This window comes from Euprymna scolopes, chromosome 28 (assembly GCF_053919585.1).
Source record: "Euprymna scolopes isolate OS-2025 chromosome 28, ASM5391958v1, whole genome shotgun sequence".
NCBI lineage: Eukaryota > Metazoa > Mollusca > Cephalopoda > Sepiida > Sepiolidae > Euprymna > Euprymna scolopes.
Genome location: NC_136509.1, coordinates 857,514 through 875,589, shown reverse-complemented (window position 1 = coordinate 875,589; position 18,076 = coordinate 857,514). Strand labels below are relative to the sequence as shown.

Below are 18,076 nucleotides of genomic sequence, written 5' to 3'. Positions count from 1 at the left end.
CATTTTAATGTTGGAAGCTTGAAAATCTGATGATGTTATTTTGTTATAATAGTTTTGTCTTTTAAAAGCAACTTTGTGAATTGTGTGTGTGTGTGTGTGTGTGTATGAGAGTTAGGATTATATTTTTAGTGTCACCATCTATACCAAAGGCTTATCGAGTGATGTGTTAATAATAAGAAAAATCTATGAGGGTCTTCCCAAAAGTAAAGTGTTTTTTCTTTTTTTTTTTTTTTTTTTTTTTTAAATTAAAAGATGTTGAAAAGATATGAAGACGGGTGTTGTACCATCAAAACCAGCAACCTTTTGTGCTCCAGAATTTATTTTTCTACAGTCACCACCATTCTCAATGCACTTTTCTGCATAGAGGAAATTAGTGATCCATCTCTGCTTCTGATGCACAAGGATTGTTTACTTAGAGTCTAAGGTTGTCAATATCTGCGGCAGAGAGGTGACACTTTTAGGTCATGAATGCATAAGTTCAGTCATCATAACAATGCAATTTGCAATCTCTGTTTGGGAAAGTTATTTGTTTTTAATTTTTTTTTTTTTACAAGGTAGTCACCACTTATCAAGGCCCGGAAGCCACTCGGGGATAAGGGTTATTGTGTGTACAGTACGTTAGTGTTGGAGATCTAATAAAGTGTCTTATTTAAGGAGGCGGTTCATCAGGAATTTGTTCACATTGGACTTGAAGACATCCAGGTTGTAGTCAGGTGAGAAACAGGCAACGGGAACAGAGTTCCACAGGCGTGCACTTCTAAGAAAGAAGCTTTGTTCATGGAATCTATGTTTTGATTTTGGCACAGATAAAGAGTGGGGAAAATTATTGACAGTGGTTTCAGCTAGGCGGGTGCTTATCATGAAAGATTGGCGAGGGAGGGATCAGAGATTGGAGTTTAGACGAGCACCTGCCATGGTAGTAATGATAAAACAGACAGGCTCGCAACGTCTCTCCTGTGGGAGAGAGGCTGCAGGGAAGGGATAAACTCGTTGATAATCATTGAAGTATTTTCTTTAAACTAGAACTCTAATGCAATTGGATTTGGATAAATTATTAAATATAATGAACACACTTGAAATGCACACATACATCGTGAAAAGTGATGTATTCAGTGGAAATGAACAGTTTTGTAGTGTATCTTTTTAAAGAAATCAATGAAACTATATTGTTTGTGGTAAACAGTCTGAAAATCTGTCATATTATGCTATATGTGGTAAGCAGAAGTTTCTATGTTTTTGTTTAAGTAAGTAAGGAGGGACGCCATATTGAATTTTAGTAAGATCATTCTGAAAGTGTTCAAAAATGCAAATGTGAAATGAATCTAAGTAGCTAATCAAAGTGCTGGAAGCCAAAAAAAAAAAAATGAAACAAAAGGGAGTGTTCGTTATTAACATACTGAATGAGTATTAGATGATCGTTAATAAAAAAAAAAATAATAAAATGAAATAATCATGGACGTGTGTTGAACCCTATGAAATATTTGGTAGTAGTATAAACTGGTATAGGAGGAAGATATAACAGTGAGTGAGGAAGCATTTTGATACCAACTTTTAAGTATGATTTGTTTAGGAGAGTGATTCTCTTCAGAATTATTGCAGAAATTTTTTATATTGAATTAAATCGATTGATAATGGGAAAACATGCACCAGGTATTGGCAGGTAGTGTGACCACATTGAATATATGTGTGGCATCTGTTTTACTTGTGATGTTTTTTCCAGAGAGAAAAAGTCCTGTCTATTTTATAAATATACAGATGATTCGTTGAAAGTTTAATCAAATTGGTCACTTTCATTACTAAATCTGTCTACTTAATTGTTTGCACATTAAATGTATTAGATAAGAGTAGAGGCAAATGAGGCGAGAAGTATATTAAACACAGGTTTCAATATTTGAAGGCTACGAGTTCAAACCCTGTACAGGCAATAGATTTTCATTTTTCTTTTTAGTCACATCAACAAAAAAAAATTTTTTTTAGTTTCATAAAGATTGACTTGTGACCAAAGGCAATAAAATATTGAAGTTTTTTAATAATTGGAAATGTGAACAAATATAAAAAAAAACATATTGTAAATAAAAATTTATGTTGTAAACAGTTCTACAATTTCTGCAAATCCAATACATATTCTACAAACTACCAATACATGTTTACGATGTTAAATGCATATGCTAATCTACAAGCAATATTGAGCAATAGGTCACAGGCAGAAGTTCTTCTGGACATAAAAAAGAAGTTAAATTTCATTTACTTTCAAATTATATCAACAAAGGTCTATACAAATTTCAGACAAATTGGCCAAGTAGTTTCTAAGAAAACTTGTAGAGTAAATGTGGTATTGTGGTGACTAACCCTAACTATGCACCAAATGGAGACCATAATACTTAGTCCACTGCACCTTATCATAACAAAGGTCCATACAAAATTTCAGCCAGACTGGCTCAGTAGTTTCTGAGAAAAAGTAGAACCGACAGACAAAGAGAAATATAATATAGAAAGCAGTAAAATATGACATCAACAATGAAGAAAATGTGTAGATGAAATTCATAGAAAATAATTTCAAGTGTAGGTATATAATCATCACATGATGATATTTGGGAGTGAAAAATACAGATTTGTAATGACACTGTTAAAATATGTACAAGAACAAAAACAAAAATATATTCTAATATCAATTATCGAAATATCACCACTCTGTCTAAATATGAGAACAAAAATATTTGAAAATATTAGGTTAATCTATTTGAGTAGAGAAATCAATTCCATTCTGAGAGTCTTGTCTCATCTTGCATATTAGCTAATTAAAAACTGTTGTTTTTCTTATCAGAGATATATCATAGTAGATTGGATGAAATATCCAACACTTTTACAAAATTATTAAGTTGAACAATTATTTAAATGGTTCTTATTTATGGGTTATGTGGCCTTTATCAGAGGTGTGTATATGCTGTTGAGTCACCACTTATAAAATCCACGAGCCACTCAAAGATAAGGGTCAATGAGATGAAAAAAGTGTCAGAACAGTCAATGATATGAAGTAAGTTTGATTACTTATGAGGCGGTTTATGACAAGCATTTGTTAACATTGGATTTGAAGACAACTATGTTGTAATCTGTGGGGAAGTAGTACTGTGGAAGCGTGTCCTATGGACAGGAAGCTCTTTCAAAATAGCTCTATCCATGAAAATTCTACCTGACACTAGGCACATTGAGGAAGAAAGGAACATTTTTTTATGGTAACAAGACAAATTATTGCTGTGAATGTCTTACAAGAAGGAACTAGTAATTGGTGCTCAGTCGAGCACCTGCTATAGAAACAATAGAATAGCGAGCGGTTAGCAAGGTCTTGTCTGTTAAAAAGAACCGTTAGGGAAGAGAATAGATCATCTGCATTAAATTTCAAAATTGATCTTGTATTCTTGTATACACACACACACACACACACACACACACACCCCTCTGATAAAGGCCACATAACCCATAAGACAGAAACGAGTACTGTTTCATACTTCCCCGGATGTGATAGCAGTACTCCATCTTAGAACATATCTAATTTCTATACAGGTACATCTAGAGTCGGATCCTTTCTATATTGGTAGAATGATTTAACTATTTTTCCAACAGGCTGGGTATATCTGTTCCACTATAGATTTTGAGTAAATGTTAAACCAAGGAGCATCTTCAAGAAGTGCCATGCATTTTGTCTGAGCTAAAATAAGGATTCAAGCATCTCTGACGAATGAAAAGAAACTTGCATTTCCTTTCTTGTGTCTGGAATATGTGATACACGTGTTAAAAGTAACAAACTACTTTTGATTCCAGTGCATCACATATTCCAGATGCAAGAGAGAGAACCAGCATGATCTTGCTCACTAATGCTCTTCATAATGTTGCCATAAACGTTTGTTTTTTGTGTAGATATCAACAAATGATCTCAGAATATGATTTGGCAGGTCATTAATGGAGGTTGTGATGAATGGTTTTAATTGTGCATAAAGTAAGGTAATATTTATAATGGATCGAGAGATCTAACATCTGGAGGGCTCTAGTGAAGGCAAGATTTCCAGTCAAAACAGATCTTTTTAACAACTGACATTTCATTCTCATTACTCTGAGAAAATTATGGAAGCAATTTATAACTCCTCAAATTTATTTCAGACAAACAATTTTTCATTAAGGAATTATGTTCTTTTTTCATGGTATTTTTTGAGTAAACAAGACTATCAATATGAAAATAAAAGCTTAAAGATTATAGCATGAATGTTTACAAAATTAACTCATAATTTTGGCTCTTAAAACAGTATGGACTACTTGACGTTTCTGAATTTTTGAGATGAGGATTGGTTATTTGTATTATTATTCATCGGAATACTGTTCTCATCTTAAGTGTGATTTTCACAACGTTTCGGTCGATATAACCTACAACCTTCTTCAGATGTATCTTGTCGAACTCAGGAATGTTTCTATTGAACTCTGGAATTTGGACGGAATTTTGAACCGTTTATTTACTTCACGGGGTAACATGAAGAAATGCTGTTCAAATTCCCGAGTTCAATAGAAACATTCCTGAGTTCGACACCTGAAGAAGGTTGGAGGTTATATCGACCGAAACGTGAAAATCACATTCAAGATGAGAACAGTAGTCCAATGAATAATAATATTACTGTTTTAATTTGTTTTAATTAATAATGGTAGCATTTTTCATTATTATTTTCCCTTTTATTAAGTCAAAAAAAAAAAAAAAACAACAGAATTCAATTTTGACGTTTTACAATATAATCACAAACTTATAATCCAAATATAATTTGATATAAACAGAATCTTCTCAGAGCAATCAGAGTTAAATGTTAGCAACCAAGAACATATGTTAACTGATTGGAAATCTTCTTTCTATTAGAGCGTTTCAAAGGTTATATCTCTTGGCCTGTTATAGGCATGGCCTTGTAAATAAATAAACAATACTGTTATATGTAAATGTATATGTAATATGTAAATAAATGAACAATACTTCAGAAATTTTATACATTTTAATTTAAATGTTAAAAATTTTTCTATTTTATAGAGTAAACTATAATCTTTCAATTTCCAGGGAAATTTTTTTTAAAGTTTTGAACTTATCAAATGTGTATTAAAAATATGAACTTAGAAGGTAATTCAGTGTATCAAATCTTATCAAACATTGTGTAGGCCAACTTTTGTTGATTTTCGATGTGTAAATGGTTAGTCAAGCAGAACTGTGATTGACCTTCCATTTCCGTTTTCCAAACAATCTCTTTTTATTTCATCCCCTTTTCTTGTTTGTTAAGGCCTTAACAAATCTTCTACATTCAGACATATTAAAATCTCTTCATTTCACAAGTGGGATGGGATGTTTAATAATTACTAACTGCAATTTCCTTGCCGTTCCTTAATCAAAAATGTCCTTCCCAACTTTAAATAATTCTCTTGTTCAGAATGAAAGTTGTGTGATGTAACGGCTACAAGCATTTAGGGTTCAAGTTCTGTCAAACCTAATGCATTAATTTTACTAATGCCCTTGGGAAAGGTATGAACCCATATATCTTTTCTCCAACTGTACATTAAATAGTAAGACTAAAATCTAGCCTTGCCAATAATCTATAAGAAGGAAAAACTCTGAGATAAAATCAGTTTATCTCTGCTTATTCTGGCATTGCTTTCAATCATCCTGGAATTCTCCTTGCCACTGGACTCTAGCAATATACAATTGGGGATTGTACATACGCAGCCCTTGCTTCACTATAGACTATGTGTACAACACTTTTTACAAAGGGTAACCATTGTATGGAGAGAATGAAAGGAGGGCTTTCTTTCTTACTTTGAACTTTATAAGGCCTCTCATATAGGATACCAAGAATTTTAAAAATCATCATTGTCACAAATAAACTTGACATGTCATTTTTATATGATGTGGTAGTTGGAAAATTTAAGGGAAAATGAACTCCTTTCATTATTGCTTCATAAATTAATTCCAAAAATTTTTTTTATTATATTAATGAATCACCACTTATCAAGGTTAAAGGTCACCCTAGAATCGATAATGAACAATACTATAAAAGGATTGGGAACAATGAGTAGAATGAGCAAAATCTATACACATAAAGTTTAATTTTTTGTCGCACTGACATTGATATTAAAAGCCTATTTTTTTTATTTAAAAATTATTAAACAAACTTAATACACTCGGTCATGGGTATACAATTGACTGCATAATGATTAACTAATTTACATATTCCTTTGAAAAATGAACTTACATTAATTAGTAATGCCCTTTGACTATAAAGCACATTGGATATTTAAAAATTTCAAGGTACTTTTATTTAAATAGTTATATTTCAGAAACCAAAACACTTTAAATCCTTAAGATATTAACATTTTGCTCAGAAATGAATATTCTTTCACATATTTTAATAAATAATAACCTACATGATATATTTTAAGACTTTTTAGGAAAGTAATGATAAAAATGTTAACATCGTGAAATGGCCATTTTGTGCCAGATTTTTTTTTTTTTTACTTTCCGCGGTGTTTAAAAGTTAGATACTACTTCTCTATTAGGAATTCCCCCATGTAATTTGGAAAACAATTAAAAAAACATCAATTTCACTTATCAGTGTGTAAAATAAATTGGTCTATTCGTTTTTCTTTTTTTTTTAATTTTTCTTTTTTTTTGTTTTAAAGATAAAATTTTAACATGAAGTGTCTTGAACATTTTTTCTAAATATTTTTCATGCCCCAAGAAGTAAAGTAATGTTTTTTATTATTCTTATGCATTAAAATTATAATTCTGAGTTCATTTCTCTTTTGATAAGAAATGTTTTTAAATATTCTCACGCCAAATTGTAACCCGTTTTCAGCAAAAGTAAACAATTTAACTAGTCATACTAATAATTACAATCTAAACAGCAGTTGTTCTCGGCTTAGTTTGAAATGAACGAGTTTTGTGAATTGCGTTTATTTTGGAAAAAAAAAGAAAAAAGAAAACAAAAACAAAACTTTTTTGTTAAAAATTAATGCAATTTGTGATTCTTTTATAAAATTTAATTCAAGAAATATTGGCTTCCAAATAAATTTAACTTTCAAACTTGTAGTAGCTGCCAATAATAAAAAAAAAACAAGATTCTACTTTTTTAGGCGATTATATGTAAATACCCTAAAAAATCTTAGTGGGGGGGGGGATGACAACTAAAATAATTTAGAATTTAGAGTAGGCGTATAAATTTAATAATATAATAAACCGCAATTTCCTTGTCATTCTTGCCTTTTAGAGCATTTTTCTTTATATTTTTTTTATCTGAAAAATAAATAACCTTAATATCGTTTAAAGAATCAACAACAAAACTACGTAAACAGATCAACAATAAAAATGGAGCAGTAAATCGTCTATGACATCATAGCATAATGGATTAGGGCGCTGGACTGAAATACATAAGGTCCAAGGTTCGAATCCTAACAGTCAAGCTATGCTGAAGAGGAGTAGGGCTCCGAAACATGCGTGTCCATAGATTAATTTTAAAAAAATAATATATATATATATAGAGAGAGAGAGAGAGAGAAAATAAAAAGGAACAAACCGTGTTTTTATTTTCTCTATTTTGTCGGAATACTATTTCCATTATTTTCATCATATATATATAAATAAAAATTACACTACCCCTAAATCTAGGTCAGTGACAAGCCTACCTCCTAAAAGTGCCTCCCTCGAATCTCTCGTACCATTAGCCTTAAATCTGAGTGACAAGTCCCGCCGCGAAAAAAACCTTTTTAACCCTACCACTAACCCTAAGTCCGAATTGCACCCACTTCAAAGAAAGGATAACCAGAGATTAGAATCCAGTTGTGAACCTATCATGAAGATACCGAAAGAGTATCAGATAAGAAACTCTTTGTTTATTAAAGAAAAACTAATGTTAATATCATTGGCATTACATTTGGGAATAGAAACATTTCTGAAATCTGTTGTAGTAGTTATTTCTGTATTTTGTAGTTCATGTTTTTTGTTTTCTGTATGTTTTTATGAATATTTTGATGAGTAAAATAAAAATTGTTAGCTCTGTTGTCATCACTAAATGTTTCATTTTTATTTATATATACTGTGTGTGGATGTAATTGCAGACAATATAGTCAAGATTAAAATAATATCTTTGGTGGACAATCGCCTAGATATTTGTGTCTTGATTAAGTCACTGGTCCCTATCAACACACTAGAATGTTGTTGTTAAAGTCATCTTACGTATAAATTTTTACATCGATTAAGAAAGTAACTTTCAAAGAAACCTGATCAGACATAAGATCGGAAGTCAATTTCTAAAAGCTGTCCAACACGTGTAAAACAGACGATAAACCAAATATGATGAATATGACTTTTGATAAGTTTTTATACATGCAACTCAAACATGGTTCATATTATTAGGATTCATCGGACTACTGTTCTCATCTTGTGTGTGATTTTCATGGTTTGGTCGATGTAACCTCTGACCTTCTTCAGGTGTATTTTGTCGAACTCTGGAATGTTTCTGTCAAACTCTGGAATTTGAACAGAATTTTGAACGAAACCCTTTATTTATTTCACAGGGGTAGCATGCTGTTGTTCCGTCAGCCATGACTGGATAAAGGTCCTAAGTAATTCACAATTGTATTTTTCGGTCGCCCACACTGAGAATTGAACCTTCAACCTTCAGTTCAATTCTCGAGTTCCACATTCATTCATTCAGTTGTCTTCTATAGCAGTTTTACATGTTAACATAAGTTGAACCGCTTTTAAAAATTGACTTTAAAAAAAACCTGACCAGAGATAAGATCAAAAATCAATTTTTTAAAAGTTGTCCAGCACATACCAGCATGTTAAATGGATGTTGAACCAAATATGATGATAATGATGTCATAAAAACAAGTTTAAGAGTTTAAAAACCCAAACAAAAATGAACATCCAATTTTGAACATCAAACGTCGTCCTATTTTGACATATGTGTTTTTCAGTTTAATGTTGGATAGCCTTTGCGATTCCATTTGGTTATGTTTGAGAAAACATTTCACACCAAATGCCACTCAATCATGGGGAAAATGTTTTAAATAATCGTAAAAATAGTAAAAATAAATCTTCTTCGGTAAAACATTCTTCATTTCTTTTTTCTGTTATCATTCTAGAATGCTTGATAAACAAAAGTGTGAAAATATCTCTTTAAAATGTCGCAACCAATAATTGTCCCAGACATCACGCAATAACCGTTCCACTCTGACCAAACCCACTTTGCTTAAAGTTAAATTGCACATCGTAACATCATCCATCTCATCAACTACTTAAATAAAGAAACCTAATAAAATGAGTGCCGTCATGTACACATTGAATATTCAATATCAGGCAGTAAAATAAATAGAACCATTAATAGAAAGGTTGAATAAAAAAACAAATGTGTCCAGTAAATAAGTTAATAAATAAATATGCACACAAAAGGCTGAATTGGAATTTACTAAAACTTAAAAGAAAATGAAAAACTTTAAAAAGGGGTGGGGGTGCAAAAATGAGTCTCTAACCTAAAAGGTCTTCCACTTTCGACCCATCTCCAGTGTTGCAGCCCTGTGTTTTTTTTTTTAATTTTTTTTTTTTTTTTTTTTTTTTTTTTACAAGTACTTTAATGAAGTGTACCCCGATGAATATACTGCACTTGATCCCCACATTGAAAATACCTCCGAACAATCGGACTAGTAGCAAAATCCCACCCCTTCACTGTGGAGGCCCTTAGAAGCTGCAAAACATTTGATTTTAATAGCTTTTTTCCTCAAACTGCTTACCTTTGGAATTCCCTATCTGCACCTTGTTTCCCGATCCATACTAATATGCAGAAATGTAAATGCAATATAAACTAACATGCTGCACAACTCTCCACTTTTAAGCCAGATTTATAAGGAGTCATTTATCACACCAAACAAGGCAACTACTACTGAGATGTAAGGAGCAACTGGATTAGAGATCAGATTTATAAAAGGTATTCTACGTGAGTAGTTTTGCAGCATGATGTTCACATTACATTTAGATTTCTGCATGTTAGTACAGTATGAAACAGAAGGCAGGAAAAGAATTCCAAAGGCAGTTTTGTAGCCCAATTTTTTCAATTTCTGCAGGGTCGGTTTAGCAATGTGCGGTCGGGCATTGTCATGGAGGATAATTGGGCCTTGTCTGCTGACTAATATTGGGTGTTGTTGGCGAAGTTTCTGATGCATTTCATCCATTTGTTGACAGTACTTCTCTGCCGTAATGGTTTTGCCTACATTTAAAAAACTAATGAATGAGGTTGGTCACAGATCACCAAAAGTCAGTATGACTTTCTCTTGGTGCAACTCTGGCTTTGGGAAATGTTGTGGAGCTTTGTCAATGTCTAAGCACTGAGCAAAGCATCGCCGGTTGTTGTTAAAGAATCCACTTTTCATCACAAGTCACAACCCATTTAAGAAATGGGTCATTCTTGTTGGTAAAAGAAGGGAAGATGACACTTCATAACAGTGTTTCTTTTGGTTGTCGTTCAATTCTTGAGACATCCGTTTATCAAATTTTTTTTTTTTTTGTCTTTTCAATCTTTCTCAAGTGGTTGGAAATTGTTGTATATGTTATGTCTAATTAAGAAGCAAGTAATCAAACAGTTATGTGTGAATTGACTTTGACTAAGGCTCTCTATTGATCATTGTCAACCTCTGATAACCGACCACTACACTCATCAACTTCAAGACTCTCATTGCCGCCACAAAATTTCTTAAACCACCATTGTGCTGTGCGTTCAGTAGTAGTTTCTGGGCCAAAGGCTTCATTGGTATTGCAAGTTGTTTTAGCAGTGTTTCAGCCTAGCTTGAATTGAAATAAGAAAATTTGCAAATTTGTTTTTTTCCATCTTGTATTCAACATTCTGAAAAGAAGACATAATTGTTTTAAAACGATTGTAATTTAAACGATTAGATTGAGCAAAAAAAAAAGAAAAACGCCCATTAAAATGATATATAAAGTAAAGGTATTATAAGGAAAGCTTATTTGAAAATACATCATTTGAAATCCAGAACTTTCTTCTCAACCTAATACATACACCAACAAAAGTATGAAAAAATGACATCAAACAAGTATAAAAATTGTAGGGATGAGAAGAAAGATCTGAGCATCAACGTCGGCAGAGTCTTCTCTGATAACTGACATGCGAAATGTGGTTGGTATCCTGCGAATGTTGGCTCTTGTTATTTCAAGTAAAACAAGGCCGATAGCCATTAGTCGCATGCTCTCGTGTAATGAATGAATGTGTGAATGTAGAATTGACATGAAATTCTTAAAGATAAACTAAAATTACCGAAAAATGGGCTGAAATGACTTAAATAAATAAAAAGTAAATGACTTAGAATGACTTTAATGAACTTAAGGATAAATTGCATGACCTTAAGAATGACTTGAATGCTTAAAAATAACTGGAATCCTTCAAAAACAACTTGAATGATCTGGAGAATGACTTGAATGGCTTTGAGACTGACTGGTTGTAAAGTGGGTGATCACAAAGTTACAAACATAAGTACAGCATGTAGTAAGAACAGATACTACACTTTGATCTTGGCCAAAAGGCCAAGAAAAGGGTATTTATTTGCTCCCTCACCGAGCAAATTAGGCACAAGGCCGATTTTTAATGTGAGGAGAGAAGGGGAAATGGGGACCAACTCCTCGGGGCGTAGGGGAGCTGGATAGTGACAATTGGTATGAAGTGTTGCCCCTACATTGACCAAGGTCTTATATCTGGGGTCTCCCCCATATATGATCTTTGCTTGCAATATCTGCCAGAACAGATACTACACCTTGATCTTGGCCAAAAGGCAAGAAAAGCTTAAAAAGCTAAGAACAGCATCTATTAAGAACAGACCTTTGATCTTAACCAAAAAGGCCAAGCACAACAGTGTTACAGACGGACAGACTGACCGACCGACTGACAGAGTGACTTATAGAGTCACTTGCACGTGACTAAAAATGGATGAAATATGAATAAATATGATCAGCACAAACCAAAGACAATGCAGAAGAAAGATTGGACAATAAAGTAAAGTAAAAGAGTTCTATTATAAAAAGGAAACCCCCCACACAGTTATGCCATTAATATTCCAAACACCTTGATGTTCAAAATGTGGTCAGATTTTGAGATTCTAAATGGCCACTTAATTTCCATAAAATTTAAACTTTTCTGAACTCATAACTTCAGTAATATCAGTTCTTAATCACACAGTTCTCATCACAGTTGTACGTTTCTGTTTGCATTTATATTATGGAGACATCCTCGGAGCCTTTAATCAGTGCAGGAGGTTAGACCACAAAAGAATATTTCAAAGTCATTAAAACTATCTAAAGTCATTAAATGTATTTTATTTCTTATTTCAATGAGGTTAATGTTCTTATTAAAGTGTTTTGGTAGAGTAATAATACTCAGAACCAAGCTTGCCAGATTTAGACTGTTTTGAAGTAGTTTCACCTTTAAAAATTGTATTTGGCCTTTTTAATAATTTGACTTCAATTTTGGCTTTTTTTCTGATTTATTTTACAAAAATATTGTTGCTTATGCACTTATGTTACCATGCTATTTTTTAAAAAAATAGTATTTTCAAGTTTTACGGTATCTTTTTTTTTTTTTATTAAATTGTCAGGTGAAAGTACAGAATAATTACAAAACACCCTCACCTCCCTATGTTAAGAATGGCTTTCTAAATAATATTTCAGCATGGTAACAAAAGTGCATAAGTACCAAAATATTTATTTGTTAGTAGTTATTAAAGAAAATGTTAGAATTAATTTTTTAAGCGGTTTGGTCTTGAAATATTGTTAAATTTTTTTTTTAATTTGACCTTTAATGACTATTTTACAAATATGTCTATTTGAAAGCAATTATTAGTGAAAAATTTACAAATAAGTATTCTGGAAGCAGTTTGGGATTCAAAAGTTTTATTACCTTTTTTTAATTTTTAGCTTTTTTTGTCAGCAATTTTACATAAAAATATATTTGGTAATATCTATTAAAGAAAATTTATTATTAAATATTTTTTGGTCGTTGAGAGTAACAGCAAAGTATATGTGATATTTGCATAACGACTCTTCATTGTCCAAAGTCTCCATTTAGCAGTTTCTGTAGCAAAGTCAGAGAAAGCCAGTGTGTAGTATGAAAAGCTAAACACATTGACTTTCTCCATCTTTCCTGTTCTCCTCCCAGAGAGAACATACATGCTTGCCTGAAAGTCGCTCAAAAATATTCAGATCATTAACCAAATTCTCTTTGTCCCATTACCTTTCATCCCTACCCAATGGATGTGCATATGACTTTTAAAGCTAATTCCGGCCCCTGGTGAAAATAGCCTTGACAGACAACACTTTTATGGGACTTCTAGATACAGTGACCAGTAAACTCAACAAATGCCTAAGTATGCTTCATAGATGCATACATTTAAAACTATCTAACTCGTATTCAAATTTCTGCTTGGTAAAAGTTTTTAATGCTTGTCCATATTTCCAAAAAAATTGAAATGGCTGATAGCTGTATTTGAACCTGCAACATTATCATCATTTCCCAATAACACAATTTAGGGACTGGGTTTTCTTGTGTTGTAACACATAACACAATAATCTATCTATTGATCTATAGATGGTGCCACTAATAAAAAAAAAATCTATGACATCTTGCTGCCCAACTCCCCACATAGTACCCCTGTAGCTTATGTCCCTGATAGTAGCATCAGAGTGGCAATGTGCCTTGTTTGGGGTGAAAAAAAAAAAAAAAAAAAAAAAGGACTAACCTTCAAATGTCACATGCCACAATGTGAGCTCAATTAACATTATTTAAGTGAAGCTATTGTGCAAGTTTTTAAATGAATGAAAAAAATTGAATTTTGTGTGTTAATAAAGCATTGCTTTATCATCATCAGCATCATTGGTTTACCGTCCATTTAACATGCGGGCATGTGTTTGACAGCTTTTACAAATTAACTTCCAAACTAATCTATCAAACTATTTTCTGATGAGAAAAATAGTGTTCGAGGAAAGCAATAGTGTGATAAGTGTTATTGTGACTCTGCTTTGTCAGAAAAAATCATTAGCATTTAAACGCAGTTAATATAGACACAAAAAACGCAGTTAATATAGACACAAATTATGCTAAATTCTCAGTTTTCCCAAATTTAACAGTTGTTTCAGCAAAAAGTCCACGAACTCGTTTTGGTGATCATAGATTGAAATTGCATGAGATAACAGATGAGTTGAAGATTTTACCATTTGTCGTGCACTGCCGTGTTCAAAATGAGTGTCATGGTTGCTCACAGTCGATAAAAACATGTTGATGATTCCAACAAATTTTTGCATCCATATGCAATGAGGATGAAACCTGAATGTACCAGTAATCAGGTAAAAATTGACCAAAAATAACATCAGTAGGTAAGGTTTTAGCCTCTGTATTTTGGGATATGCAGTATATTTTGTCTATTGATTACCTTCAAAAAGATGAACCATCAATAGCAAATATTATATAATATTATTGGTTTGGTTAAAGGAAAAAAAAAATCACAAAAAATTCTCATAAATGAAACAAAAAAAAATTTTCTTTTACAAAGACAATGCATTGTGTTATAGGTTGATCGCAATATATATCTATATAAGTGAACGTGTCTGTCTGTCTGTCTGTGTGTCTGTCTGTCTGTGTACATTTCCCTACGCAATAACTCTGTCAATTTTTAGTCTATAGACTCGAAATTTGAAATACCGGGTACTGAGATTTGGGAAAATCGATGTGACGGGTGTCAGCCAGAAATTTGGCTGTTAAGGGGTCAAATTTCAACGATTTGACCTTTAAGAACTCTACCAAACTCCTCCGACAATTTTGGGTGTAGACACTTGAAATTTTAGATATAGGTTCCTTGAACATGGATCTAACTTAAAGTGATTTGAGCCCGAAACAATAAATTTTAAGGGGTCATAATAGGGGTCAAAGTTTAAAAAAATTAACCATTTTTTTGTTTTTTTGCTTTTTTTGCACAGCATGCACCTCCAAACACCCGAGCAAGGGGTCAAAGTTCAACGATTTGACCTTTGAGAATTCTACCAAACTCCTCCGCCAATTGTGGGTCTAAACACTTGAAATTTTAGATATAGGTTCCTTGGACATGGATATAACTTAATAACTTGATTTGAGTCCAAAACAATAAATGTTAAGGGGACATAATAGGGGTCAAAGTTAAAAAAATTGACCGCTTTTTCTTTTTCTTTTTTTTTTCTCAACATACACCTCCAAACACCCGGGCAACGCCGGGTTGAAATGCTAGTATATATATATATATAGCTGAATTTTGCCTAAAATTTGTTTTATTAATTAAACCCAGAATGTAACAAGTACATTGAGAAATATATAACCATATTTCAATATTTTTTGATGCAATTGATAAAATTCCCAATATAAATAAAACATTTCATTTGATGTGATTTCAAATAATGAACCTTGAAACTTGTAAAACTATTATTTGTTTTAACTGATTCCTTTGCTAACTTAAATTGAACAATTTGTTTAAATAAAAAGCAATTTGTGAAAATAACAGCATTTTACTTTTTAATTTTTAGAAATTTTTGAACATTTTCATCAAAGTCAAATATACTGTCAATTTATATATAAAAAATGAATGAAAAAAATCTTAATTTTAAAATTTTAATTTGTTATATTTCTATTTTGTATGTAAAATTGGAGATTACATTTCTGATTCAAATTCTGGCACTGTCATTATGCTAAAACCGTTTAAATGCCCGATGGCTCACTGTCATACTCTTTCATTGCAGAGCATACCCTGACTGAAAGAACAGTGCTCTGAGTCTTGAAAGAAAATGTGTCTAGTTGTAAGAATTGGCAGTAGTTTCCTTAATTTCTAAAAAGAATTATCTAAATAGTTTAAATAAAATTATTTACTATTTTTTTTTTAAGATGCACGTCGATTTTTATCTAAAAACAAGTTGTCTCTTTAATTAATGAAAGGTAAAGTAAAAAAACAAAAAACAAAGTAAATACCACGCATACCACATAAAAACAGTAAATACTCACACATACCACGTGCGTGAGTTAATATTTAGTTGAACCCAGTATTCATTGAAAATTAAACATTGACTAATTTCATCTATCATCTTATCAAATATAGTAGTTTTAATTATATTATTAACTTGTAAAGATATGACGTCAAAGGCATTATTGCCAAAGGAAGTTGAATTATTTTTTGTTTCAAACTAACAAATAATTGGAAATTCACTGTAACTTACACCTATAAAGTGTAATTAATTCAACGTTAATTTGTAATTGAATATTTGTTAATAACTTTTCAATTTTCAAATATTTTTTTAATGTCTTTTTAACTTAACTCATAAAATTGAATTCAAATGTTATGCACTTAAAATGTTTGTCATTTTATTTGCAACAAAAATTGGCAATAAATAGGATAAACGATTGGTAAAAAATGGGTGTTAAATTTACTTAAAATTTATATCCAAAACTAATCCTCCACTCTAAATTCTGAAATAATTTTTTTTTTTTTTTTTTTTTTCAACATAAAAAAATCTAACTTTTGGGAATGGGATTTAGCTGAGGGTACTCATTCTACAAATTTAACGATTATTTTCATAATATTTTTAGATATTCTTTAAAATTTTCTGGTACACGTTAAAAAAATATGTAAACTGTAGAACATTAATTTTTCTTGGTGCAAGTGTATTTATCAAAAAAGATTTAATCTCCCTCAAAAACATATATAAAAAGCTTACAATTTCATAGGGAGCGTCTTTACTTTATAGAATAAGAGACAACGAAATGGAGTTTCATTCTATATTCAAAAGCAACTTTATTTGTCATCTTCATTAGTAGCGTGTACAAGAAACATGTTAATAGCTGAGTTTAGTGTTTGTGCATGCTTGTATTGTAGTGAAAAGGATTTCTGATGTGGGGGACGTAGATTAGATATCCGACAGGCTTGTTGAAAGAGGGAGAAAAGTGTTTAATGTATTCTCACAAACAGCCACCTCGACATCAAGTATTGTTTTAAATATTAATATTAAAACCAGTCTGGAGAGATTCTCTTTACTTGGCCGGAAACGGATAGAGTGACATGTGATGGCGGAACAGTTACTACACCCGATCCGATCTTGGAAGCAGAGGAAAAACCCCACTATGGATTTCATCACCCACGGAGAGAGAGAGAAAGGAAGAGAGAGGGAGAGAGAAAAGGAAAAGAGAAACAGAGGCCGAGGGAGTTGAAAAATGTTCAGTCGACGTTAGCACCAAACACCTCCCACCTTCTCCAATATGAAGGCAAGCGACAGATCGCGATATGGTCAACGCACGCTGTGACCGCGCCAGGCCACGAAGCAGAATAAGGAAAGAACTGGATTTTGTCAATTCTATTTTTAGAATCTAGGGGCGAAAAAGAAAGAAAGTAAATGTAATAATTCCCTCGTGCGAGTAGTTGTGAAAAAAAGTTTGACCGCGTAAAACGTGTTCTGGACAACCAAAGCAATGTCACATTTCCGAAGTTGGCAAAGACGGAAAAATAAAATATCTAAATTAATCCCCCGATAAAGTTATTTTGGATAACCTAAAACGGATGCCGGCAGGCATATTTAAAAGAAAAGACTTGAATTGTAAGTGAAAAAAACCCCAAAAAACTTTACTTTCTTTCTCTGTCGAGCTGGAGATCGGACTTTTCCTCATGTGGACTGGTTACTGCCGGTTACCTTTTGTCTGTCTGTTATAGGGTTCTCTTTCAGTTAGTATGTTAAAAATATTCCCCAATCCCATTAGCTTTGAATATATTTTCTTTTAAATCTTTCTTTCCCCTTATTATTAATAAATTTAGTTTTATATGATTTGAAAGTGTTTGTTTCGTTATCTTTTGCAAATTTTATTGTGTTCGATTTTTGTGTTTATTTTGTATCCGCCTGTCTCACAGAAAATAATTGTTATTTATTTGTTTCAAATCTGGGACCCATGGACATACCCCTACTGCAGAAGATTTGTCTGCCTGTGATAAGCGTTTGCTA

The 18,076-nt window shown here is 32.1% G+C and overlaps 1 protein-coding gene and 1 pseudogene across 1 annotated transcript in view; one reads left to right on the top strand and one right to left on the bottom strand.

Annotated features, from left to right (window-relative positions):
• Positions 1-18,076, top strand: part of LOC145249428 (3-hydroxy-3-methylglutaryl-coenzyme A reductase-like) — a 182,568-nt gene that overhangs the window by 42,933 nt on the left and 121,559 nt on the right. The window lies entirely within an intron of this gene.
• LOC145249831 (U2 spliceosomal RNA) lies at positions 11,530-11,621 on the bottom strand (annotated as a pseudogene).